Raw genomic sequence first — 27,658 nt, 5'->3', positions numbered from 1 at the left:
TATAGAACTATTATAAAGGTTGATGCAGTCTGACTGCTCTCATATTCCCTGATGGTGTCAGAACAGCGAAACAGGTCGGTATGAGATCAGACAGCATCTGGAGAGGAAATTGGCCATTGATTAAGAGCATAGTATGTTTTCTTTAGTCCTATTGTGGTAGGACCCTAATATAAATGTTGTGTTTTACTCTTATATACACCTCCCTTTATCTTATCATTATCTATAACAAAGTACCAGTATCCTGAGATCTTGCTATCGCACCTTTTCTTTGAGCTTTGACGAGTCCCTGTGGGAGTAGCTGCATATGAGATATGTGAATATTGTACTGCCCAATAAAGGTGAGTGTAGAGTGGATCTTGATTGTTACAAGTAAGGCCTCGATTCATAAAGCATTCCCGCATTCGGAAATGCAGAAAACCGCTCACTTTACCGACCACACAGCAAAATATGTATTCATAAAGGCTTTTTCCGCATGAAAAGCCGACATTCGCGAGCAGAGTGATCAATCACCGCCTTGCGCGGTGATTATCATAGCAAAAGTAACAAATGTCAATTCATAAAGATTAGAGGTAGCGGTATGCGGACGGGTATTACCGCTACCTCTGATGTGGCGAGAAGCATGCGGAATACAGTGCAGTGAATGGGACAGACCTCCCAAGCAGCTGCAGAGAGAACACCGCACGGAGGGACTCTGCCTGCTTCTCCTGTTTCCGCATGTCTCCCGACAGCCTAACGCCTGCCTACAGCGGAATATCTCCGCACGCCTGTCACAAGTAGCAAAATTTTTATGAATTACCACCCTGAAGGCGGAAATACCGATAGCGGTGTTTCCCCGCTCGACGTTACCTTCCCGACAGCACTTTTATGAATCGAGGCCTAAGTTGGCCTTTGAAGGAAAAAGAAGGATATACCGCTGCACTCAAACAGAAGACAGAGCTGGACCCAGGCAGCCCAGGCCAGTGATCAAAATGTAGAAAAGAGACTGGTCCGCTTCAATGTCTTCAAAAGTTATTTAGGACTTATCCCAAAACAGCAGGACATATACATAAGTTGGCCTTTACTGATTTTGAAACCTTTTCAACTGTTGAGGTTTGGAAAAATACCATTTATCCTAGAAACCCATGAGGAGTATAACCCATAAGTATGAATAATTGACCTATGGTGAGCTATTAAGTATTTTACAAATGTGATCTTACCGAGTTGGTAACATAACTTGCAGCTCCTCTTTTATGCATAATTTGCACTGCAGTGTTTATGTTTTACAAACTTTGTCCTTTTCCAGTAATGCTGTTTCTGAACTTGCTTATTGTAAGCTGGCCTCATTAGTCTAAATGAGCTGCCGCACCTGCTCCCTATTAGATTTTCCAGCCTATTTAAACACCTCTCTGCCTGCTGGAATTTGCCAGATGGTTGTGATATTTTTCCTGATTAATCTGGCTCCTTGTTCCTGGACACCTGCTACTGTCAGATCCGCTCCCATGGTATAATCCATAACGCTTGACTTGAGTTTGAGTTGCATTTTTTGGCCCGGTTTGCTTATCTTTGGTTCATTTTTTTCTTGTCCTTTATATTGACATGGGCTTAGTCTAAGCCACGTGCCTACCAACTACTCCACCTACCTTGACCTCATCTTGCATATTAATATTAATACCTGCTACCTTAGTCAACTTCAGTTTGCTTGCTGTAGCCTACTAGTAGTCCTCCAGAGAGATGAGTTTCCACTGTGTTAGCAGGTACTATAAATGGTGAACCATACAGGTACTAATTAATGGGCAAACCCAACCAGATTGAATCCAAAAAAGCAAAATCCCAGCTTATACTTTTCCATGCAATGGGTGTGCCCCAACCCACCAAAATAGAAGATATGCAGATCTTTCATGTGATTGATGGTAGTTGGACCGTGCTGTATCGTTAAAGTCTTAACTTAGCTGTAGTAAGGCTTTAGATAATCTATGACTTTACAAGTAATGAACAACTACAGATGTACAAATGTATCACCATAGAAACAAAAGAAAACTGTAGAAAGAATTTTAAAAAAGATCTGATGTTGAACAGTGTTCATATTTTTCATTCTCAGTCAAGCCTTTTATTTTGCAAATGTCTGACAGTTTGACAGTAATATAGTATTATAAGGTTATAGAGGTTGTAGAGCTGTCCGTGATTTCTGCAGTGACCTTGGCAGGACCTCCACAGAGGCAGATGGGAAGACCAAAGCTGCAAAAGTATAATTAGAATATGTTTGGTATCGAATGCAGTAAACTACATTACTATCATATGTGCATGTGTGTGTGTGTGTATATATATATATATATATATATATATATATATATATATATATATATATACTGTATATATTCCATTACTGAATCTGATGAAAACACCATCAACTTTCCATTGCCGTTTTTATACACCCACCAAAAGTGATATTTCTCATTTGTTTGGAGGTTGACTGTATTTTGGGGTTCTTTTTGTTTTTTTTTGGGGGGGGGGGGGCAGATTTTTCCACTTGCAGTAGGATCATGCTACAGTAGAGTTCTGGTTATCCGGGAACTCACCTAACCAGTAGTAATTACGACTATAGCTCGCTCAGTGACTAATTTGGGTGCCTGCCCGCAAGTGCCATAGCTCAAATTGGAAGAAAACAAGGTAATTCGACCACTGGCAATAGCTGATGCCCAAATTACGTGACCCAACTATTTGCTACAAATCAGAGGGGAAATAGCATTAACGTCAACCCGGACTTTCAGTATTTGCAGGGTGAGAGACATCTTTCAGCCTCACTCTGCTCAAAAATTTGGCTGAAATTGACAGTAGTGATCCATTAGCCTTTGTGTACACTGGTGGTTAAAGGGACAGGAAATGAGAGGCAGCTATGGTCAGGGTCATGATGGACACACTTCTGGGAAGAAGGAGAGTCATGCTGGATGCCCTTACTAAATTACCTCTGGAAGATGGGCCTTCCAGCAACATTAGGCATAGGAGAAAAAAATGAATCCAGAACTAGTCACGCCTTTACCACATATTCCTGCTACATTAAGCAGCAGTTTTCAAAGATAGAGCAATTTAGATTTATACCAGTTGTATATGATGGACACACCTTTTTTTAACCTAGATACCTATGGTCCTGATGCTCAAAGCAGTGGTAAATTTGCCATGCATCAAGGGAGCAACGTGCGTTACCCTATTAGTACAATCTGCGTTACCAAAGTGTAGCACTGATAGGGTAGTGTGTTAGCATTTCTAATATTGCTGTGTGTTGCCTGTGCATGACAAATTTACTGCTGATTCTTGATTCAGACTCTATTTTTCCTTACTTTGAACAGAATCCACATGCATGACTCCTAGGAGTGGAGAAATTATACCTTGATAGAGACACAAAGCTTTCTGCTCTTGTGGCTTTTCTTTGCTCTTGATTGAGGTGCAGTGGGGCTCAAGAGTACTAATGAGCACATTTTTGCACAAATAGATAATACAGTATGGGTATAAAATAACACTTTTTACACAGATGAGAATACGTGTGAAAATATTTGGACATTAAAGAACACATTTTCTCCAAAAGCATTGAAGTATATAAGTGTGAGATACACATTTTTGCTACACTTTAAAGGCATGCATGCGAAAATGCATTTTTAACCGAATGCATTAAGATCAATAGTCATGAGAACATTTTCAATTAGGCTCTCTTTTTTGAAAACATGTATCTTAAGAAAATTCATTCTTTTTTTTGCAAAAATACTGAGTCAGGCAAAAATGCTAATTTTCATGTAAAAATTACTTACCAAGCGGTAAAAACTACCAGGGGGTTGAACTTGATATACATGTCTTTTTTTACACTAGATAACTATAAAACAACATTCAGTTATTTGGCTGGATATGGCTTTTACTCTGATAGGTAAACACATAAGGTTATATATTTCCTTGATACTGTATGTTACATAAAACAGTATTTTAATGGCAACACGGATAACTGTATGTACGCAACTCAAATAACATAAACTTTAATAAGCAGAATACTATTCTCCTCCTTTTGCGGTGGTTATTTTCAAGTTTATAATCTTCCCCTGTTATTTCATTTCTCACACATAACACTGCTGGTGCTTTACAAATAAAGGATGGCTCAATAACTAAAGGATAATTATAATACGCAATAATTCAATCTTTGGCCCAGATTTTGATTAAGGGACGTGATTCTCTGTTTAAGGAAAATGCATCTCGGTACAAAAGTTTGCTGCTGCCTTAAAAAATTAACTGAGTCATTAATCTGATGTGAAACAATTTAGGTAAGGATCACGTGTCAATTTGTGGTTGTGTAGCAATTGCCAAGAAAATGAGGTTATCTCTACTTGGCTCATTTGCCATAGTAAGGCATGTGATGACTAGAAAAACATGATATGAAAAGAATGATGAGATTATTCCAAATCATTTCTTGAGATTAATATGCAAGTGTGTGTAATGTTCTTACAATGTATCTCCTTTTCAATGTCCAGTGTATATAAGCTGTGTGTTCTATATATTGTCAGTATTCAGGAATCTGATGAAAGCTTCATAGCCAAAAGCTTACTGCTTTTCTTCTAAGTTCGCTAATAAATGGTATCATCCTGATTCAAAACCTCTTTCTTTTACTGATGGCTAACAGTACAATACTCTAATGTTCTTAGCAAATATAAAAATGATGGAGTGGCAAACTACTAAACTACTAGTGGTTAGCGCTCCCGCCTTGCATCACTGGGTCCCCGGTTCGAATCCCAGCCAGTTCAACATCTGCAAGGAGTTTGTATGTTCTCCCCATGTCTATATGGGTTTCCTCCGGCACTATAGTTTCCTCCCACATCCCAAACACATGCAGATAAGTTAATTGGCTTCCCCCTAAAAAATTGGCCCTAGACTATGATACATGCACTACACGATACATACATAGACATATGACTATGGTAGGGACTAGATTGTGACCCCCTCTAAAGGGGCCCATACACCTAACGATGTTCCCGCCGATATACAGCCGTTTCGATCACAGTGATCGAAAAGGCTGTGAAATCGCCGCGCACACCACTGACAGAACGCTGGATTTCCATCCGATATCCATCGTTCCCGTCGACTCCAGTCGATCCATCCGTGCGGAAGATTTTTCTCGGGTCGGGAGTGCGTCGATAGCGGCGTTCGAATGCCCGACGCAATACAGCGGCAATACATTACCTGTTCCGCCGGCACGAGTCCCGCTGTCACCGCTGCTTGGACTCCGCGCTGGGCTCCGAGTCCAGCAGGCTTCACTTCTTCCTGCCCGGCAGGAAGTTTAAACAGTAGAGGGCGCTCTACTGTTTAAACTTCCTGCCGGGCAGGAAGAAGTGAAGCATGCCAGAGACCAGATCAGACCAGAGCGGAGAAGACAGTGGTGACAGTGGGACTCGCGCCGACGGAGCAGGTAATGTATGCGGGGGGGGGGGGGGGAGCGGTGCAGCAGCACCACCACAGATTGTGAACGGCTTCAGGCTGAAATCGGTTCACAATCTGTTTGCAGTAAAGGTGGCCATACGATCCCTCTCTGATCAGATTCGATCAGAGAGGGATCTATCTGTTGGTCGAATCTGATGGCAAATAAGGGATAGTTAGTGACAAGACAATATACTCTGTACAGCGCTGCGTAATATGTCGGCGCTATATAAATAGTTAAATAAATAAATACATTAAATATATATGAGACAGAGACTGCTTTACAAAAATACCGGTAACTTACAAGTGCCTTTCAGGTTCATAAATACATAATGGAACTGACCATGATCTTTTATACAGTCACTGCCTGCATGTGCAAATGTTAAACAAGTTTTCCATGTTCAGTGGATGGCATCTTGGCTGTGCATAAAAAAAACAAACTATAATATTAGAGAATCCAGAAAAAAAATAACCTTTTACTTGTAGTACTTTTCTCCCAAGATTCTCTATTGCTTTATTACACGCTGAGCAGGGAGGAACTGTAGCTGCAGTACTGGCCAGGGTAGGGTCAGGTGACCTGCCTTATCCTGCAGCAATGAGCTAGAGGACTATGGTAAAAGCCAGCAGTTAAAGTGAATTTAAAGGGAAATTTAAAAGAAAAAACAGATACTTACCTAAGGAGAGGGATGGCTATGGTTCCTATAGAGCCTTCCCATTCTCCTCCCGGACTCCTCGTTCCCCTGCAGGCTCCTCCATTTGCATCTCCCGTCGTGGGAGACTTCGGCAGTCTTCGGAAGCATTTGGGCGTCTCCGAAGATGGGCAACTCTTTACAGCGCACGCAGTGAGAGAGGGTGCTCGTGTGTGTGCGCAGTGCTTCCGAAGGCTGTCTAAGTCTCACCGAAGCGGAAGAGAGCAGTCTATGACTCATCTCTGCTAACAGGGGAGCCTGCGGGGGAATGTGGGGACCGGAAGAAGAACGGGAAGGCTCTATAGGACCCAAAGTCTTCCCTCTCTTTAGTTAAGTATCTGTTTTTGTTTTAAATTTCCCTTCATACTCCCTTTAAGTATTTTTAAAATATTTATTAAAAAGAGAAACACTGACGTGCAATTCACAAAAAATTTCCAGTTGATGCAAATTTACTATTGTGCATTAAAAAGTGGAGGACTTTAAAGTGAACCTATATAACTATACTGTATAAGCGAAAGGAAAAAAAATCACACTTGCTGTAAAGATGCATCTAAAGAAAGCCTAATTGTCCTGCCCATAAAATACTCAGTGTCAAGACCCCCAAACACCAGTGTAAGCATCTCATTTTTGGAATTCAAAATAATAAATTAATTTTAGAAATCATGGAAATCACATCATCTGGACTAAAATGCAGAAAGATCCTGGTTGCATTTGTGTACATGGTATGGGTAGCATTCACATCTGTGAAGGCAGCACTAATGCTGAACAATGTACCCAGGTCTGGAACTTCTGCTCATATTACAATAGAACATATATATCACAATTTTCTCCTAACGGACTTAAAGCACTCCACAGGTGACCAGGTTCATTAGGGAGCCTTGCCCAAAGACTTCTTACTGTTTTACATACTGGTTTGAGCTGTGATTCAAACCCTGGTCAAAGGCTCAAATCCCACATCAAAGGCAACAGCCAACCAGTACACTATTCAACTGACCACAACAAAGGAAACATCAGAAGGCGAGAATAAGACAACACTTCATTTTCAAGAGTACAATTTTTGTTCCAAAATCTTAAAAATAGTGGTTTTATAACACACTGCTAAATGTAACCATTTCCCAACATTTTGATATGTACTGCTGGCATCAAATTCAACATGAACATATATGCTAAAATGAAAAAAAAATGGCTTACAACTTTTCATTTGTTGTCTTTCTATATTTTTAATAAAATCAAGGATTAGGTGATTTGCAAATCACTGCATCTTGTTTTATTTATATTTTGAACAGTGCCCCATCTCACATTTGTAACACTAACAGAGGCAAGACTATAGCATCTGAAATGTAATCTGTGTGCTGCTGTTGATGATGAGTTAGGCAAATACCAAGAGTTAAGCATAAGTAGTGGGGGCATACAGATGTAATTTTGTGTTAAATTATGATGTTCACTGTGTAAATGAAGATGAAGTAGGTATTTTCCCCTAAGGTACAACAAAGGAATGTGTATAAATATATCAGGATAGCTAAGGAGGCCAAACACAAATATTTTCACAAGTAAGCATCTCTGGGAATGTACTCTTCATGTTGTCAGTGACTTAGTTCATGTACGACTGTGTAATCATCAGGGAATAGACACAGTAATATATATGGCAGCTGCAGAAGGCAAGAGACTGTTTAGCAATTAGAATTCATCTCTAAAGCCTTTCAACACACTGCTGTTTCCTTAACAATTCTGTACATTACTTCAGTAATGTGAGCTGTTGGCAGTATCATAAACAAAAGTAAGGTCCCATATCCACTGCACACGTTCCCCTCCTTTTAACTGCACATGTATTTGGAAGCGGTATTGCAGCCTATTGAAATCAACAGACTGCTTCCAACTTGCGTGTGGGGAAAAAAATGTAACCTGTTGCAAATTTTTTTTTGTACACAGCATCCAAATCCCTACTGAAAAGCACTGGCACGGCAGGGCGGAGCAGTGCTTTTCAGCGCAGAAAGGTTTGGGTGCAGCCGGCGCCACCATAGACTGCAATAGATATTACAGCTATTGCGGTGCTCACTGAGTAACGTCAGCGCCGTCAGAAGACGGAGCTGAAGTTTCTTTTAAAACACAATAATTTGGCCTCCAGCAATAGCTGGAAGCCAAATTATATCATTCCCCACCATCCATGGTGGCCTGGAGGGGGAATAGTAATTAACACAGCCGGGACTTGTGCAGCAGCAGGATCAGCTATATACCAGCTGTATCCTGCGCCCAAGTCTACCAGTGCCGATTTAAAATGTATGCCGGCAGGGGGATTCAGATAGGGTTTCATATTAGTATGAGTGCTGCATGCATCTTGGAGAAGGACGCCGGCATTCAATGAAAATGGGGCCTAAAAAAATGAAATTATTTATAAAACTATAGTTAAAAATCCACAAAAAGTAAAATAAACCACATATAACAACACCCATACACATGTACTCTTTCTTTAGGTCAAAAGATATTCAAGGAACAAATTCTCTGCTTTGAAGTGTGTGCTAGCCTCTAGCTAGCCTCTGATCCCTGTTTATAAACTTTTCTTTTAAAATAGATAAGAGCCTCATCTTAACAGATTGTGGACTTAATAACATGGTTTTAAGTCCTAACTTACATTAGTACCAATTCACAAATAGTGGGGTATTTTTGCTAAACTGTCATAAGTAGAATAACATGTGTAAAGAGTACTGTACAATGAGTAGAGTGTAATGGATTGCATAAAATGTATTGCATTACACTACTCATCACGCGTTAAGATTTTATGCTCTTTATTATGCTTACCACAATTTAGTGAATACACCACGCTGTCTGTATACACAAAGAGACACTAAAAGGGGGCATACAGATGGGTTCTATAATAGAGGGAATTATAATAGCTGCACACAGAGGAAAAATATAATGAGTGGGGTTTAGCGAGAGGCACTAAAAGAGGACATATAAATGCATCATCTGGTGGGAATGGGGTAGGAGGCGAGGTTAGGTTGGCAAGGTAGTATCAAATGTAGAGCCTCAGGCATTTGCTTTCCTTCTGTTTTCTTTCTGTACACTATTATACTCCCTTCTTTCTTCTTTTTCTGTTACTTTATCTGCCTATTTTTCATGAGAGTGCAAATCAGAGCCTAAGGCAGGCCTCTACCTTCCATATTACAGTACCTGAGATATTTGAGCCATTGGGCCATATCCTATTCAAGGTGACAAGTAGCTTGCAGATGCGAGCTACTTATCACCTTGCCATCGCGCAAGGATTACCGGCAAATCCTATGGCACTCTATGCAATGTCTGATGTCGTGCGTATCGGCCACCTGCAGGCGTTTCCAAAACGCGGCTGGAAATGCGTGCAGTGTGAACGGGCCCTAAGTGATGCTCCCTTTTACCGAACGATGTGGAGTGAGGTTTATGCTGTGGTGCTGTCCATCAGCACCACGGCCTCACTCCCCACACATGCGCACTCGCCCGCCGAACATCGCCGCCATCTTCCGCCGCAGCATCTGGGGGTCTCCTTTAATAAGGAGACCCCCAGAGCTCCCCGTCGGGTCACCGCACACTTTGGAAGCCCCCACGCAGCTCTGCTAAGGCTCCCCTGTCATTGTAAATACCTCCGCCGATCACCCGACGCCTCTCGCCGCAAAATCCGTCACGTAATTACAGTGTATTTAACACTGTAATTACTGTCCGCATAGGAGCCCGGGCAAAGCATCTTTGAATCTGCAGCCGGGGCTCCCCATTGGTCCGCTGCCTGAACCAATAAAATGGCTCAGACAGCGGACCAATGGGGAGCCCGGCTGCAGATTCAAAGATGCTTTGCCCAGGCTCTTATGCGGACAGTAATTACAGTGTTGGATACACTGTAATTACGTGACAGATTTTGCGGCGAGAGGCGTCGGGTGATCGGTGGAGGTATTTACAATGACAGGGGAGCCTTAGCAGAGCTGCGTGGGGGCTTCTAAAGTGTGCGGCGACCCGACAGGGAGCTCTGGGGGTCTCCCTATTAAAGGAGACCCCCAAATGCTGCGGCGGCGACGTGCGTTAGCTGGTTTAGACCTGCTTTTTGCAGGTCTAAGCTAACGATCATGTCTGCCGGGAAGCATCGCTGATGCTTGGAGACATGATAAGGGTGATTGGATTCCGTGTTAAGAACTTGTTGAGAACTAAGAACAAGCGAGTTTTATTCCGCCTGGGGGGGTCTTAAGTTTAGTAAGATTAGGCAATAGAATATGGCCCATAGAGTTACTTGTATGGTGAATATGATGCAGCCTCCAATGTTGCCAATAGTACAAGCATCATGGTCATTGATGTTACGAAGCTGTGCTTATGATATACGATTTTGTTGCGCCAGGGTAATGCTCTATTGTTTGAGGTTTGATTTTTTTTTTACCTTGCAAAATTCAATAAAATCTTTGAAATAGAAAAGAGGACACATAGATAAGCAGTATAAGAGGGGGCCTATAATGGGGGCACAGACAAAGTCCTCTATTGGGCACAGAGAGTCACTAGAATGACAGGTTCTCGCAGAGAGGCACTATAATGGGGGTGCAGAAAGAGGCACCATGAGTGGACCCCAAAATAGTCTCTTTAAAGAAGCAAAAATAAAGAGGGGTTCTATAATGAGGGTGCCCTTGTTAATCATATTATTTATAGGAAATGCCTTTCTAATTATGTTATTTGTGACTTATTATGTTATTTGTGAACTATGCTTGCTTAATTATGCTGTTTAACAGGTAGACATGCCTGCTTATTTATGTTAATTTACAAGGCAGACATGCCAGATTATGTTGTTTTATATGGGTGAAATGCTTGCTAAATTATGTATTTCATGTGATAGACATACCTGGTTAATTATGTTATTTTACTTGTGGTCTTGCCTAATAATGTTGTTTTTATTTGTGCACATGCCTGTTTAATCATTATCTGAGATTTGTGGAACTGGTTACTGTGGAACGCTGTCTAGTTAATTACATCTCATATGGCTGTTTGTATTGTAGTTATCACCTTACTTTTTCTTTAGGGGAGCAGACCACATACTGTATGTTTTGCTGGCAAGCCCACTAATTTCTAGTTACAACATGGGGTGGCTCTTTTGCAAGACCCCACCAAGTCAGAAGCCAAAATCATCTTTGCCCTAGTCAGGGGTGGATCAAGACCAAGTTGCGCCTGGGGCTAGGTCAGGTTTTGGCGCCTAAAGGTCAGGTTTTGGCGCCTAAACTGCCATTCATTTTGCCGCCTTTTTAAGAACCTAACAAACTGCGCCTGGGGCAAGATACCCGCTTGTTCCCCCCCCCCCCCCCCCCCCCTAGATCCGTCCCTGGCCCTAGTATACATATCCAGGACAATACAATACTAAATGTGCTGCAGCAAAACATGCCCAAAATTATAAAATTAACATAAGTACATTTCAGACATATTATATAAGTCACTAAATTTTGTTTCTGAAAATATATTTTGCTATTAAATGATAAATGATTATACTTCAAATTTACATTTTTGCTGCAAATTTGCAAGATAATGACAAAAGAAGATAACTAATTAAAAGAAGTACTTTCACAAGGTTTTCTTGAAATCATAAAATGTAATTGAAAGTATACATTTTACAACAAAGTTCAGTACAATACATGGTATTTTTTCTATCAACTAATGCTACTAAGTATATAATGTCATTATTAGGCTAATGTTCAATATTATTTTAATATTTACCTTTGCCCTACAAATAAACCTTATTTTTTGTCCTCAGGTGTGGGGGAGTAAAGAGTATGGTGGAATACTTTGGGAAGGAAAGAATAATAAAAAATACATATACAGTATATTCTGGCATATAAGACTACTTTTTAACCCTTGAAAATCTTCTGAAAAATTGGGGGTCGTCTTATACACAGGGTTTCATTGATGCCGAGTGAAATGCCCTATCCTGTTAACGATTCTCAGATCTCGCTGCTGAGGACTGTAGTGAAGCGGCGCAGGCGCACATGTGCGAGATCCGAGAGGCAGAGAAGGAGGTAAATAGAATACAAGGGCGGGCCAGACGGGTAAAAGAGCCGTGTTTTATGGGCACAGCACAATCTATTCTTCCATACCGCTCTGATAAACAGGAAGACAAAGAGAACTGACCGTTCCACTTAAGGAGAGGTAGAGTTGACCAATCCAACCAGTCAATCCCCTGTATACTGGTTTATACTGGGTACCATATACAGTACAGCATCAGTATCTGTTCATACATAGCACCAGTATATGATGGTTTTTTAATTTTAATTTGGTGTGCGTTGGAAGAGGGCTAGTCTTGTACAGCGAGTACGGTATGTCCCAAACTCTATATTTTAACTGAAGAAGTTGGGTTCGTCTTATACGCTCAGTCGTCTTATACACCGGAATATACGGTATATATATATATATATATGTATATATATATATATATATATACCAAGGGATGAGAAGCACAAACCAAATTTTATGCAATTCTATGCAAAGCATGCACGCAGCACTGGAGGTCCCCAGACTCCATAATAAATATATAAATACAGAGGGGCTGCAGCACACAACAGGAAAACAGTGACAGGGGCTCTTGGTTACGCTTTAACGCGCTTAAGCTCACAAACTGCGCCAAAGTGTCCCCAATCTGGTGAGTCCTACTCTACCATGCAAAATGCCAGTTTTTAAAAGCAGTCTAGTGGGAACTAATCCAAAAACCCAAGAGTCAACTAAATGGGAAAAAAGGAAATTAAAAACACCCCACCTTTCACTAGCTACCAAATGAACTCTCTGAACATGTGCAATGCACTCATTTATATGCTTAACTGTGCTAGAGGTGGGCGTGGTTATGCAGGCTCACAGGGGAAAATGATAAATAAATACCAATACCAAATAAGCAGCACAAACCAAATTTTATGCAATTCTATGCAAAGCATGCACGCAGCACTGGAGGTCCCCAGACTCCATAAGAAATATATAAATACAGAGGGGCTCTGAACATGTGCTGCAGCTGTTGTGTGCTGCAGCCCCTCTGTATATATATATATATATATATATATATATATATATATATATATATATATATATATATATATATATTGTATATGTGGTTTGAGAGACAAAAAGTTGAGAAACCAAGATATCTTTTCTATTAACATATTTTTTCTTGCTTGCAAACAAATCTTTAATAAGTAATAATGATTAGCATATATATATATAATGTTCTAAACGCATTGGCTTCAATTCACTAAGCATTACTGCAAAAAAATAGCTGATTTTACTGAACATTCTACCAAATTCTAATCCACGAAGGCTGTTAATGCACTGAAAAGTAAAGTTACCAACTAGTGAGGTAAATTGCCGACTTGTGCGGTAAATATCTCAATTAACGTCAAGTCACAAAGATAAGAGCATGCTGAAAATGTGTGGTATATAAGACCAGCCTGGACCTGCTGGTAACTAGCCAACTATACTCGGTAAACTGGACAGACAAAGAAGAGAACCAATAGGAAGAGCCACCTGGTCCAGCTACTCATCCCATTTGATCTATGCACTGCCGGGTGGGACATAACAAAGATAAAAAATACACATGAGCAGAAGGAGACATTCAAAGAGGCTTTTCTGTATCCCTTTAGACTTTCAGATCTATATACTGTTACAAAGAAGAGGGGCCTCTAGTTGCATGCAGGCACATCTAAAGGGATGCAGGAAGCCTTTTACTCACAGACTGAAGCAGGAAGTATTGCAGAATGCAGATCACTTGTCAGAGAGAATCACAGCTTGCTGCAGAGACCTACTCTGCAGCTGGTGAGACTTCTACATTACCAAGCAGGACTTAATGAATTAAAGCAACATCTTTTGTATATTACAGAACTATTACCACATGTGTGGGAATCTAGGTGAATTTGGAAAATAAAGTATAAAATGCTAAATGCAATATTTTACCAATCTAATTTTTTTTTAATAGTCTTATTCAAATGAAGCCATATTATTTAATTTAATTACAAAACACATGTTTGTGTCACTCACTGTTATTATTAATAATCTGCAAATCATTGACGTTTCAATTACATTGATTCTTCTTACATACTATATCTAAATATTTATGAAAATGGCTATTATAATCTCTTTCTTAGCACGTTTAGACCATAATTCGACACACAAATTTTCCCATAGTCTTCAAACAATTGTAGCCAGAACAGTCAGTTTCACCCATCACTGAGAGCACCATTCTATTACTATTAAGTGGAGGATATTGTTAAATGTATAACCATTTAACTGTAGAGAAGATGAGCAAGAGAGACCTTAAAGAGAAACAGCGGATGTGACAGTGATGTGTGTGTATTTCATCAAACAGCAAGTCAGGACAAGAGAATGTTAGAGGATGCTTACCAACCACATATCTCCTAAAAAACCTAGTAAAGAATTATTATTCTCTAGATACAATGACTTTAAAGACTATACAGCAAAAGGAAAATATGAGGGATGTTTTACAAGAAGCACATAACAAATAAAGCTACAGACAGTATCACAGATTCTTGTGACATCCTAAGACTTGTGGTTCATGATGAGATCAGGATGGTATTTATGGCCTTTTTATTAGAACCATTTTTTTCAACAATGTGGTGACTGGAAAAAAAAAAAAAAGTTCTACCGCAATTTTACAGAACAAAGAAAAAAACTTTTCAATGGCTGGTATAGAACTCCGAGACTGCTAGAAAATGCCTGAAATAAAGAGAGAGAACTGTGTATAGACAACAATGATTGCTTCTCCAAAGGATATGGTTGCAGATAGCACAAAAGCCATAAAAGCCATATAGTTTAATTCATAGGTTAATTAAAAAAATAGATTCATTAAAAAGAAAATCATTGAATTGATACATCAGCAAATCTTAAATATACTATGGCACAAAAACCTTGATTATATACAAACATGACAAACAGGTGTAGATAAAAGATACATGTACTTAAAATGCACATACAGTAGTCCTACATGTCACCTTCCCCTGGTGCTGCTATTACCCTTCAAAGCTTCCTGTGCCTAATCCCACTATCTGCACCCACGGGTAACAGGCAGGGACCTAAGGAACCCTTTATAAAGAGTGGTGATCTGTGCATCGGTTGCCTTTTTTTCTCCCCTTTTGTAATTGAAGATTTAGTTTTCCACTTTTTTTAATGAAAAATGTATAAACGATAGAACAGGTATTTTTTAAACTAGACATGAAAAGTAGCGAAAAGAAAAGAAATGTGTATAAAGTGGAAAAAAAGAAGCTATGTTGAAACACACTACAGAATAACATGTATTCAAATAGTAAACAAGCAGTGTAAAGGCGGTGATCAGATGCTTCATTGACTTGCACTGTGCATAAGTGGAAATAGACGCTAAAAGTAGTAAGGAAGAGTTTGAGATTTTTGTTTTGCTTTGCAGAATAGGTGTGTTTACCTTTTGTTAATGTGATAATATCCATTATTCAAATAATGGGCAATTAATAAATGGCATACTCACCCAAAACAGGTAAAATATGGACCTTATAGACAACGTTATACATTTGTAGAAAAAATATTGGTGATACTTTCCACCAAACAAAATGCAGAGTTGCCCAGTTACTCCTTTATAAATAGGCATTCTAGTCATGCAGGCTGTGTACATGAGTCAGTGCATGCAGCATGGGCAACATTTGATGCAATTGATCATTATGATCAATTTTCCAACCAGGAAGCTCCAAAAACACAGTGTATGATGGTTTTTGCAACTCTTCCTTTGTCCTCAACAAGAGCCAGTGGGTTCTTGTGCGTGTTTATTGATTGGCTATAAACAGTGGAAAGTGTACATATTGATTGATATTTGCCGACATGTCTTAATAATAAATAATTCATCAATTGTTTTGTTCAGTCTGCAGCAGAAATTACATCCATTCAGAAATCAAAATTATCAATCAGGAGTACATTTGAGGAGTACATTTTGAGTCGTGTGTACAGGCCCTATGCTCTGTTGCCTGGCTATCCTGCTGATTCTTCCTCTGCCTCTAATACCTTTAGCCATAAACCATGAACAAGCATGCAGCAGACCAGATGTTTCTGACATGTCTGTAAAATATGACAAGATTAGCTGCATGCTTGGTTCTGGTGTTATTCAGAAACTACTGCAGCCAAATAGACCAGCATGGCTGCCAGGCAACTTGTATTATTTAAAAGGAAATAAATATGGCAAACTCCATATACTTCTCACTTCAGGTTCCCTGTAATCTGTAACAGCTCTAATGTTTCCTGTGACAACTTTCCTTCCATATTCTAATGTGTGTAGTATTGTACTACAAAAGCAAGACTAATACGTTCAATCTATTGATTTAAAAAAATTGATGGTGCATAACTGTATTGCAACTGAACTGTAACTAACATCTTACTCCCAATATTGCAGATACTATCGGCTGCTTCAGGTATATATGATGGAAAATGTCCACATTGCTTTCTGTAGAATTATAGATTTAGAATTATTATATACTAGAATAATTGTGCAAATCACATTTCACCTAAGTTTTCTCCTAGGAGAAACTTTTACAATTATTCTGAGTATTTTCTTGTTTGCTGGTGGCTTAAAGGGCATTTTATTGATAAGGGATAAAAAATGAAGAAATAGTTAGTTACATGTGGCCCCATGGCTGTCTAACTCCAGTCCTCGAGGGCCATATCCATGCCGGTATTTAGGATGGACTGAGAAATGGTGAAATGTGCTCTAATTGATTAACCACACTCTTCCTGATTCAGTCCCAGCGATTAATTAGAGCTGTGCCAAAAATGTGAGAGAACCTCGGCCCTTGAGGACTGGAGTTGGACAGCCCTGAACTAAATGATGCTCTGAAATGCTCTGCCAGAATCCAATGACTAGTCTCATAAATGTGCAATGATAAATACCAGGAATGGCTAAACAACCCTCTACATTATACAGTAAGTTTAATTTCAGTATTAAAATTGAACTATAGTCAGTACTTCCTTGTACGAGCTTAGCCTTACACTGTACACATTGAGATTGTTTTGAAATATTTGTTTTGTAAACACAGATTACATGAGAACTTCTGCACATGGGCATAACTACAAAATTTAGCACCCTATAGCAAAATATTGCACAGTTCTACTCTTGCCTCGCACTCCATTCCTAATATACATTTGTTTAATTGACCCACAAGGGTACCACTCATACTACACATTGCCCTTCCTATCCTTCTTATAAGATGATCTCAGCCATCCATACCTCATCAGAATTCACCAGTGAATCAAGATTCCCTGAACACTGTCTAGCTTGGAGGGATGGGGACCTATTTCTCTTAAAATGAGTGTATAATTTAATTCTGTAGCAAAATTGCTGCTCTCTATATATGAAATTGAAGTGATTCTGTCTGCATACTGGGAACAATTCTTCTGTTGATTCCTTGAACAATGCACAATGTTGTGTCAGGGGAAGACATGGCTTCTTACAACAACCACATTATTAACTCCCTTGGATATTCTGCTTAGCTGCACAATCCTTCAGATCCCACTGGAATATTCTTTAAATATTTAGCCTCTTCCTCTGCCTGGCTTTTACTGTGTTTATTCTCAGGATACCAAAGTATGTGTATGTCTCCTGGCATTTTTACTATGCCAAATGCATGGGTGGCACAATGTGCAGAATTGTTCGTTCAGGAAAAGAAAAGGGGCTACTTATTATACAATTACATTTATGTTTTTATTCTCTTTACTCTCTTACATGTGTAATTGTGTCAATAACATAGTTTCTGATAGACCAGGTGAGGGTTTAATCCTTTTGCTGCTATAAACTGCTCCTAGCTTGTACCACAGGCGGCCCAGCCAGTTTTAGCTTGTTACGCATGCACAGCATCAATGAGACACACTTACCAGGCTGAAACAGAGAGTCTGTAGGCTTACAATATAATATTGTCAATTTAGCATGTCATATTTGTCATGTCATAAGTTAACGCCTATCAGGCTCCAAGCGCTTGAAAGCTGCAGCCACTAAGAGCGCACTCAGTAGGTCTCCCTGGAGTATTAGGAAGTCTAACAGCTCCATAGTCAGAAGCAATTTGACTAAGTTATTCAAAGGATGAACATTCCAAGAATCAAGCACTACCCTACTTACTACACACTATTTATCTAACACTCTGACACTGAAAATGCTGCTTCCATTCTGCCTTTAGCGGTCTAAGGCCTTGTACACACGTTAGATGTTTTAGCCAAAGCAGCTGGTATGGGAGGAGTCTGCTGAGAATCTAGCATGTGCACAGTAGCCTCCAAATCCTCCTAATGGATCACTGAGAAATCCAATGGGTGGGTCACCTCATCCGAGCAATTTGTTCCCCTGCTCTGCTAGTCAATTCCGTCGGGGGCCAAGCCATCAGCTCTCCACACCAATAGAACATATCACTAGTCTACATGTCCTTCTTCAAGCGTAGCTGTCAGGCATAAAATCAAAAATCAATTCTTTATTTTTATCTGGTAAACAAGTAATAAGGATGCTAACCAGGCAATCCAAAAGTAAAAAATCACTCTTACTTTTCTTGTCAATAAATCATTCCCAAGTTTCCCTGGCTCTTATTTAGTACATCTGGTGCACAAAGGAAGTTGCAGGGCATGCTGGGTTTTCTTTTTTTCTTCTTTACTTTCCCCTCAGATGTAACTAAGATGGATTTTTTTCAGCAAGTTTAAACTTTCCTCTAAACTTTGAAGGAAGGATCTGTTTAAATTATATGACAGGTTACTGCAGTATTTTCCATTTGCACATTTAACTCTCCTGGTACTTTACTGACCTCAGACACTAGCTTACCATACACTTCTATGTGGGGACACTGTGATATTATGGTGTCCTTAGAGGCTTACAGCAGAGACATCACAGCATTTGGACTGAAATGATCTAACCTTCAAGAGAAACTCCAACCTAGAATTGAACTTTATTCCAATCAGTAGCTGATACCCCCTTTTACATGAGAAATAGAATGCTTTTCACAAACAGACAATCAGGGGGCGCTGTATGGCTGATTTTGTGCTGAAACCCCTCCCACAAGAAGCTCTGAGTACCGCGGTACTCTGGGCAAACTGCCACAATGTAACAATGTTCACAGACAGGAATTAGCTGTTTACAGCTGTCTCTAACAGCCAAAACAGCTAGGAGCAGCTACATAACCTGCCCACAGTAAAAATGTCACCATGTAATAAATGTCAGAATGTAAATCGGGGAGAGGAAAGATTTTACAATGAGCAAACACTGACTAAATCATTTATACATAATTATGGTAAAAAATGAAGCACTTTTTTTTACTACATTATTTTCACTGGAGTTCCTCTTTAAAGAGACTCTGTAACAAAATGTTGAGCCTTATTTCTTCTATCCTATAAGTTCCTATGGCTGTTCTAATGTGGTCTGGATTACTGCAGCCTTTCCTAGTTGCACAGTGGCTGTATTATCTCTGTTATATAATCTAATCTTCCTTCCTCTGACGGCTTTGTTGGACTCAGGCACTCAGGCTGGAATTTTCTGCTCTACTTGTGATAGGATAGAAGCTATACACACCCTCTCCACGCCCCCTGCAGGCTCTGTGTCAGTCACAGACTGAGCTCCTCTCAGCCTATCACATGCCATGTCTTTTGTTTGTAAACATTGCCTAAAACTGGCAATTACAAGCCAGGATCGCAGCAGGTAGTGGCAGAAACAGCACAGAGGAGCCCAGGAGAACATAATGAATAGAATGGTATGCTTTTTATTGTAAGAATTTTAGAGTACAGATTCACTTTAAAGACTTCTCACAAGGATCTGGGACTGGATGGCCAGCATGAAGCAGATTACATACACTATGTAAACCACTACGTCCCCAACCCCCGGTCCGCGGCCCAATGCCGGTCCACAGGAAGTTTTGAGCTGGTCCATGGGCCTGGCCCCTCTTTCTTCCTCTCACTGTATTTCACTAATGCAGAGCGGCTGGCAGCAGAGTGTCACTAGGTGGCGCTGTTCTCTCCTTACAGCTGTTTCTGGTTAGCTACTCACTCCTGTCTGTTGCACCGCTCTCTTCCATTCTTCTCACTATGAGAGTCTCCCTTCCTGGTAGCTGTTCACCCTTTCACTGCTGCACTGATTTCTCAGCCTGATAAACAGATACTGCTGCCTTTCATTCTGGGTAGGTGTTTACATCATCTCTGCTACACTATTGTGTTAGCCCATTTTTCTGCTTAGCCTATTTGTGTGTATTATCCTTGGTTGATGGCTTCTGGTTTATTGCACGAATGCACTTTTCTCTTGATTGATTTTCACAGTTTTACTTTCATGCACTCAACACTTTTATTCTACAGAAGAGTGTAATATTGCAGCAAGACTTCTAAACAGGCACTATGCACTTTATTATTGCTGTCTTACCTAGGAGTACTACACATAGATGATTCTAGCTTGATTAGGTTTGACAACTGCCTCTACATTGGTTGTATATTGCCTATTTTTGTGGTATGTTCTCCCTTTGGGGTACGGGGGCTGGTAAACTGGCCACACCTTGCTTGGGGTGGTGTTGAAAGGCTGGTTGAAGGGAGTCAGGCCTCAGTTTGCTGTGGGGGGCAGGTGTTAAAGACATACAGGGCACATTGTGTTGGAGGGTTGCACATTTGGGGGAGACCCTGTCCCACTTAAAATGTGCTAGTGTCAGGTTTAGGAGGCCCAGTAGTTTTCCACGTGCCCAGCACCACCTTCCCCCAGTTCATACACACACACACCCCTCCCCCCCCCCCCAGCAAAACCACGCTTACCCCCACCCCCAACAAACCATGCTCACCATCCCATCCAACCCCCACCGGTCCCCAGAAAATGATGATGAAAAGGGGTTGATTCACAAAGCTTATTATTATTTTTCGTCTTTACTGTAAGGAAGTATAATGCATGAGATAAACAAATAAGAAGTGATAATTCATAAGATAAACAGATAAGAAGAGATAAACCATGACTAATGCTGGGAATACATGGCTCGATTTTGAGCCATTAAGATGGCTTGATAGATCATTTCCGACATGTCCGATCTCCCGCCCGATCGTTTTGCCACTTGATACCGGATTGAAGTAAATGGAAAAAGATAAGAAAAACGAGTGGAAGATTAGAGAATTGACTGCGGAATTGAGCAGCAAAATGATTGAGCAGGAGAATCAAGCATCAAAATCGACCAGCATTAAGGCAGTAAAGGAGAAATAAATCATGAGTTTAGCTAGCTAAGATAAGATAGTGATAAAGCATGAGTTAAGTCATTTAAGGAGAGATAAATTGTCAGTGGTTCAACAGAAAAGCTTTGTGAATCAGACCCTTTAGGCCCTGTTAGGCCCCATTCATATCTAATGGCCCATACTCACGGGCTACATTCGTGGTCTGTCGCTAGCACACGGGAGCGTGTGCGCGACAGGCCGGCGACAGCTCATCGCCAGGTCCCTCCGCGTACACACGCGGAAGAGGGGTCAGCTGTGCGACGGAAGCTGTCGCCGACATTCCTCCCCCGCTGCCGGAAGCTCCGTGTTCTGGACAGAGGTTGCTGTCGCTAGTCCGCATACTCACGCGGACTAGCGACAGTTGCGGCGAAGTTGCGCCGGCAACTGTTGCCAGGCGATTGACCGTGCCAATCGCCTGGCGACAGCAGCGACGGTTCGGGGTGTGCACCCGTGTTGCGCCTCATACTCACGGGCGACCTGTTGCCGCAACACGCGCGCACCGCGTGTTGCGGCGACAACTGTAGCCCGTGAGTATGGGCCATAAAAGCACAAAACGCTAATGCTTATCGCTAGCATTTTGCACAAGTACTTTTACCACAATTAGCGTGGTAAAATCACTGGACACGTCCGTGATTCAGAGCAATGCTGTTGACTTTAGTATAATCTTTAGTATCATTTTAATTTAGTTGACACAGAAAAATGTTCTGACAAACTCCACTGTCACATAGGCCTGGAAAATGACCTCATTGAAATATCCCTTAACCACTTTACCCCCTGCGGTACAAATTTCTCTGTCCCTTTTTTCCCCACTAAAAAACCAGGAACGGAGAAATCCGTACCTTCCGCGCTACCGCCGCTGTCCGCGCTCCCGCCACTCGTGTGCGCGCTCCCGCCGCTCGTGCACGCTGCCACCCACTCGCCCGGAGATCAATGAACGGGAAAATCCATTCCCGTTCGTTGATCTAAGCCCCCGCAATGATCAGCTGCTTCTGTTAGAAACAGCGCGATCATTGTGATCTTCCCAGCCTCGTACTGCTTCCTGTAAGCGTCCTTCCGGACGCTTACAGGTCACATGTAAACAAACACAGTGTGGCCATCTTGTGGCCAAATAGTAAAACTACACCCTAAAGCATTTTACATATACAAACACATAAGTTTTACACAATAAATTAACTCATTACCTCCCACACTCCCCAATTTATTTTGTTTTGTAATAAAAGAAAAAAATACAATTAAAAAAAACATAAATAGTTGCCTTAGGGACTGAACTTTTTAAATATTTATGTCAAGAGGGTATAACACTGTTACTTTATAAACTACGGGCTTGTAATTAGGGATGGATGCAAAACTGAAAAAAATGCACCTTTATTTCCAAATAAAATATTGGCGCCAAACATTGTGATAGGGACATAATTTAAATGGTTTGATAACCGGGACAAATGGGCAAATACATTTAATGAGTTTTAATTACAGTAGCATGCATTATTTAAAAACTATAATGGCCGAAAACTGAAAAATAATAATTTTTTCCCACATTTTTTCCTATTTTCCCATTAAAACACATTTAGAATAAAATAATTCTTGGCATAATGTCCCACCTAAAGAAAGCCTAATTGGTGGCAAAAAAACAAGATATAGTTCATTTCATTGCGATAAGTAATAATGAAGTTATAGACAAATGAATGGAAGGAGCGCTGAAAGGTGAAAATTGCTCTGGTGTTCAAGGGGTAAAACCCCTCAGTGGTGAAGTGGTTAATATTACTGTGTATCGAAAACCCAATAATAACAAATATATTTATTTGGAAATGCTTATAACAAAATGGTAAAAAGGGTCCCTCTTTTCAGCAAAATAACTGCAGTCAAAATCGCACTATGCCCTCTTCCAAGATGGCCAGCAGTCCTGTCTCTTTTGGTACCTAGCTCAATACTTTAATATGAGGTCAGTTTTTACTCACAAGTTTTCTCCTAGGACAGTGATCTGCAAACTTGGCTCTCCAGCTGTTAAGGAACTACTAGTCCTCAACTGCATTGCAGGAGTCTGACAGCCACAGTCAGGATTCATAAAAGCAAATGAATTGTAGGATTTGTAGTTCCTTATAGGCTGGGGAGCCAAGTTTGCAGATCACTGTCATAGGAGATAATTTTTCATCTTCTGTTTAAATTAAGTTTTCAGTTCTCTGCAATTGAAAAAGTATCAAAAAATAAGTGGAAAAGTACTGTCAAAATTATTCTGAGTATTTATTGCATGTTTATTGATAGCTAAGGTGTGAAAATATAACATATAGCTAATTGCATATGGGTCAGTGTCTTTACCCACTTACAAGAGCAGTGACCAGAAGAACTTGTGATGGACAAACATTGAAGGACAGAGACATTCAATGCAGATGTCATCACAAGACCAGGTGACAGAGGACCTGGAAACAGAATAGAGGAGCAGGGAGGACTGAAAGGGGAATTCCTCCCACAGGCAATTCACCCAGAGATGGGCTTCAAGTAAGCTTTAAATGTCTTCTAAATTATATCCTCTAAGCAGAATATTCTGCAGCACATAGGAGATTCCTGAATGGATTAACAAAACAAAGATGGCATCACTTATAAATATTTGTGATCAATTTAAAGTTCTCTTTATGAAGAGTTTAATGTATGGGAATCAGACACAGTGTTTCCTGTTAAACGTATGTGCATTCGCCTTACCAATGTGCACAGAAAATAATATGTCCTTTTCAATTTGCAGATCGTTATTAATTTAAAAGACCAACTGTAAAAATCAAATGCAATTCATTTTCTAGCCTAATTTTTCAGTATAGCAAGTTCAGGTATTTCTTTTTCTTGCATGAATAGTTTGCAGCACAAAGCAGAAGGTCTTAGTAGTATTCTCTCCAAAACCGCACTGTTTGAGTGTCTGACAGTAACATAGATGCTTCCAGTATTGAAATACGATAACAGAGGCGCCAAGCAGAATGAAATTAGTTAAAATTGTTAAAAAGAGGGAAGTGGGTGGACTCACCTCCCTTCTGAAAAAAAGGCCGGACAATGGACAGGTTACTTACAGTCTAAAGTAACATTTATTAGTAACTCCAAAAGTGCAACGCGTTTCACGGGTAACAGTCCCGCTTCTTCAGGCAAACGATTATTTGGAGGGTGCTGGGGAAGGGAAACAAAAGGAAAAAAAGGGGATTACCAGGCACCCAAAGGTGCACCGCAAGTCTACAGCAATAAAATGTGCAATTATGCATTTAACACCAAGATATGCATACAAAATAGACGGAGAACATGTGCAAATAGCATGTATAAAGTGGCAGTGCACATATCCATAATATAAAGGCAGAGTATGAGTCACTCTTAGTAAAATGATAAAACAGTAAAAAAGTGAATTTAAAACAGGGGGAAACAGAGAAAGGTTTAGTTTTTAAAGGAGTGAGTGCAGCAGTATATTATGATAAGGCAAAAAAGGCATACTGAAAAAAAAAAAAAAAAAAGCAGTGTTTGAAGATGAGCAAATGTTCGACTTACTAAAGTTATGAGAAGCAGAGAAAGGTTGCACAGAGGCGCTCTACCTGGTTCATGACCTGATTTTGGTAAGTTTTTTTTCAGAAGGGAGGTGAGTCCACCCACTTCCCCCTTTTTAACAATTTTAACTAATTTCATTCTGCTTGGCGCCTCTGTTATCGTATTTCAATATTATCTAGTCCACCCTTGGTGGAGGGGTGTATCCCCATTTTCTCCTATCTACAGAGAGCGACTTTTTAACCTGAGCGGGGTCAGGTTACAATTCTCCCCGCCGGCCTTTCCAGTGGTTGCCTTTGTGGCGACCCATCCTTGTGAGTATAATCATATCATTTATTCACAATAGATCTCTCCATATTAACATACTGCACCATATTGGGCTCTCGGTTTCTCCCCCATTTTCAAGCTATAGATGCTTCCAGGTTAACATAATGTTTTAGGATAATGATGGAGGAGCAATATAGGGTCTGGGACTCTGGGTGATTGTGTGCTCAGAATCAAAATATGCATTATGAAATAGTGTGATATTTAATCCTAGCAATATCTCATCAAATGTAAAATTTGACTTTAAAGTTGAACTTTATTGGAATAGTTCTTGTTTACTTTGAAGTAGCCCTTACAGGGCAAGGTTGAATAGACATCAGTCTGGCAGGAGTCAGTATTTCTATATGACTCATCTTAACTCGGGCAGGATGCAATGTCAGCAGTCATGGCTGCATTCGTGTACCAAGCTGAAGGTTATCAATTACCATCCCTTTAACTTTGTAAATCTGGCCCAAGGCCTTGCTGGCAAAAACAACTGGCTTATTCTATGTTTTTATACAGTTTTTATTGTATTACCACTTAGTTTCATTTTATTTAATCCCTGGTTTTACTTTAATTTGATTTTGCTCAATACATATTTTAGTGGTACACGAATGTGAATAACACAGGTTTTATCAAAACAACCCTTAAACCGTGAACAGGTCCTTTGTATCATTGCTGACAAAGAACAGTATGCTGTTATAGTGATGTCAGTAAAAACAACCTTGGGCACAAATAGTCTTTGTGATTTGTTTTGTCTAGTGGTTAACTTTTATTACCTGCAGTTTCAGTACCTTGACTCTAAACTGGATGTTCATGACAACACCCTTTTATCAATATGTTTCTCAAGTGTTAATTGGGCTGCTTTTTAACTTTGTCTCAGTCAGCTGTTTTTGTTCATGTTCTAGTTTCCAATTCCATGTAAAAGACCATCTACTAATGTGCTATGTAACTTGTTTACTAGTGGAGGTGCAGAGGTCTTGTGAGATCAACGCATCCAAGGACAAATGATAGTAACAAAAAATAATGTTTTAAGTGGTGCCTGGCAATCATCAAGTTAGCTAGCAAAGCAGAGAATGCACATAGAAGGGTACAGTACAAATAGTTCTTCCAAGTAGCTGGGATTCAGGTTGTTCAAGGCCTTAAAAATCAGCTGACAGAAGTTAAAATTGATTCTTCATTTTACTCGCAATGAGTGGAATGTTTACAGGGCTGGGGAGATGAGGGAGCAGCAAGGAAAGTTTTATAGGAGTGCAGTCTAGGGGGCGCAAGATTTGTTTTTGGTGGCTCTATTTATAACGCACTGTAGGAATTGAGTGAAAAGATACCATGCATGCCTAGCTTCTCTTCTGCTTTTTACCCTTGGGCCTAATGCACAAAAGTGTGGTAATATTGGCATGCACAGACATCGTACAGCTATATTGCTCTTACTACCGGCACTGCGTACCACAAGTTACACCATGAGTGCAACCTCGCTACTTGACTAGAACAAACTGGAGCCCCAGCTTCTGGCCCCTACAGCAGTTGCGGAGCTAGTCTACTTTAGGGGACCCACCGCAAATCCCCATAGACAATTTCACCTGGGCTGCAAAACGGAACAAATGTCTTCCGTTTGCTTGTTTAAACCTCCACAAGCCTTATATCCCTGGGTAGCTAAGCAGGTCCTCTAACGAATTTTGCGGTTTCGGTCAAAAAAAAAAGTTGGAACTGACTGTACAGGAGCCGCCGAACGGCCGCAATTTCGGGTCCGTCAGCCATCTTTGTTCTGCTCTGCAGGTCGTTTCTTCCTCCTCATTGGAGGGATTGTTAGGTGGGGGCGTGCCAGCTTCTGTCGGCAGCTAACGAACCCTCCAATGAGGAGAAAGAAAGGACCTGCACAGCAGAATGAAGATGGCCGACGGAACCGAGATGAAGGCCGTTCGGCGGCTCCTACACAGCCCATTTCAACTTTTTTTGGACTGAAAACCTCACAGTTCGTTACAGGATATGCTTACCTATCCGTGGGTATAAGGCTTGTGGGGGTTTAAACAAGGTGAAAGCGGACATTTGTTCCGTTTCTGCAGACCAGCTGAAAGTGTCTATGGGGATTTGCGGTGGGTCCCCTAAAGTAGACTAGCTCCGCAGTTGCCACAGTTATTACAACATCAGTACAAAGTGAATCATATAGTTTGGTTCGCTTGGTGGCTATCTAGAAAAGCTTGAACCATCTTAAAGTGGAATAGAAGGTGTACTGTACAGTCCAACGAGATTTCTACAATGCCACTGGGGAGCTTTAGACATGTTTCCTGAGTTAATCCATATGGACAATGGGGCAAAGTGTGTGCAAACCTTTTTCTGGGTTATTTGAAAAGAGAAGTTGTCTTTGGTTAAAGTGGACTATATATGTAGGTAGACAAAAACAAAGTCTTGTAAAAGTAATACCTTTTAATGGCTAACTGCTAAAGTTGAATAATGCAAGCTTTCTGGGATCTAGTCCCCTTCTTCAGGCATATTTCTAGATGTTAACTGTAGTAAAACACTGATGCAGGGAAGCT

General features: G+C 40.4%; 1 long non-coding RNA gene across 2 annotated transcripts; it reads right to left on the bottom strand.

The window, feature by feature from the left end:
- Nucleotides 1-2,091: 2,091 nt before the first annotated feature.
- LOC137561439 (uncharacterized) lies at nt 2,092-27,658 on the bottom strand. 2 transcript variants are annotated; one of them, XR_011030012.1, is made up of 4 exons: nt 27,546-27,658; nt 5,732-5,847; nt 3,780-3,841; nt 2,092-2,214 (listed from the first exon to the last, which is right to left on the bottom strand). It is a non-coding gene; the product is annotated as an uncharacterized lncRNA (long non-coding RNA). The 2 variants fall into 2 exon arrangements; XR_011030011.1 differs by having other exon boundaries at nt 5,771-5,847.

Source organism: Hyperolius riggenbachi, chromosome 3 (genome assembly GCF_040937935.1).
Source record: "Hyperolius riggenbachi isolate aHypRig1 chromosome 3, aHypRig1.pri, whole genome shotgun sequence".
NCBI classification, from domain to species: Eukaryota; Metazoa; Chordata; class Amphibia; order Anura; family Hyperoliidae; genus Hyperolius; species Hyperolius riggenbachi.
Note: the sequence above shows the minus strand (reverse complement) of the source record. Positions and strands in the feature narration are given on the sequence as shown.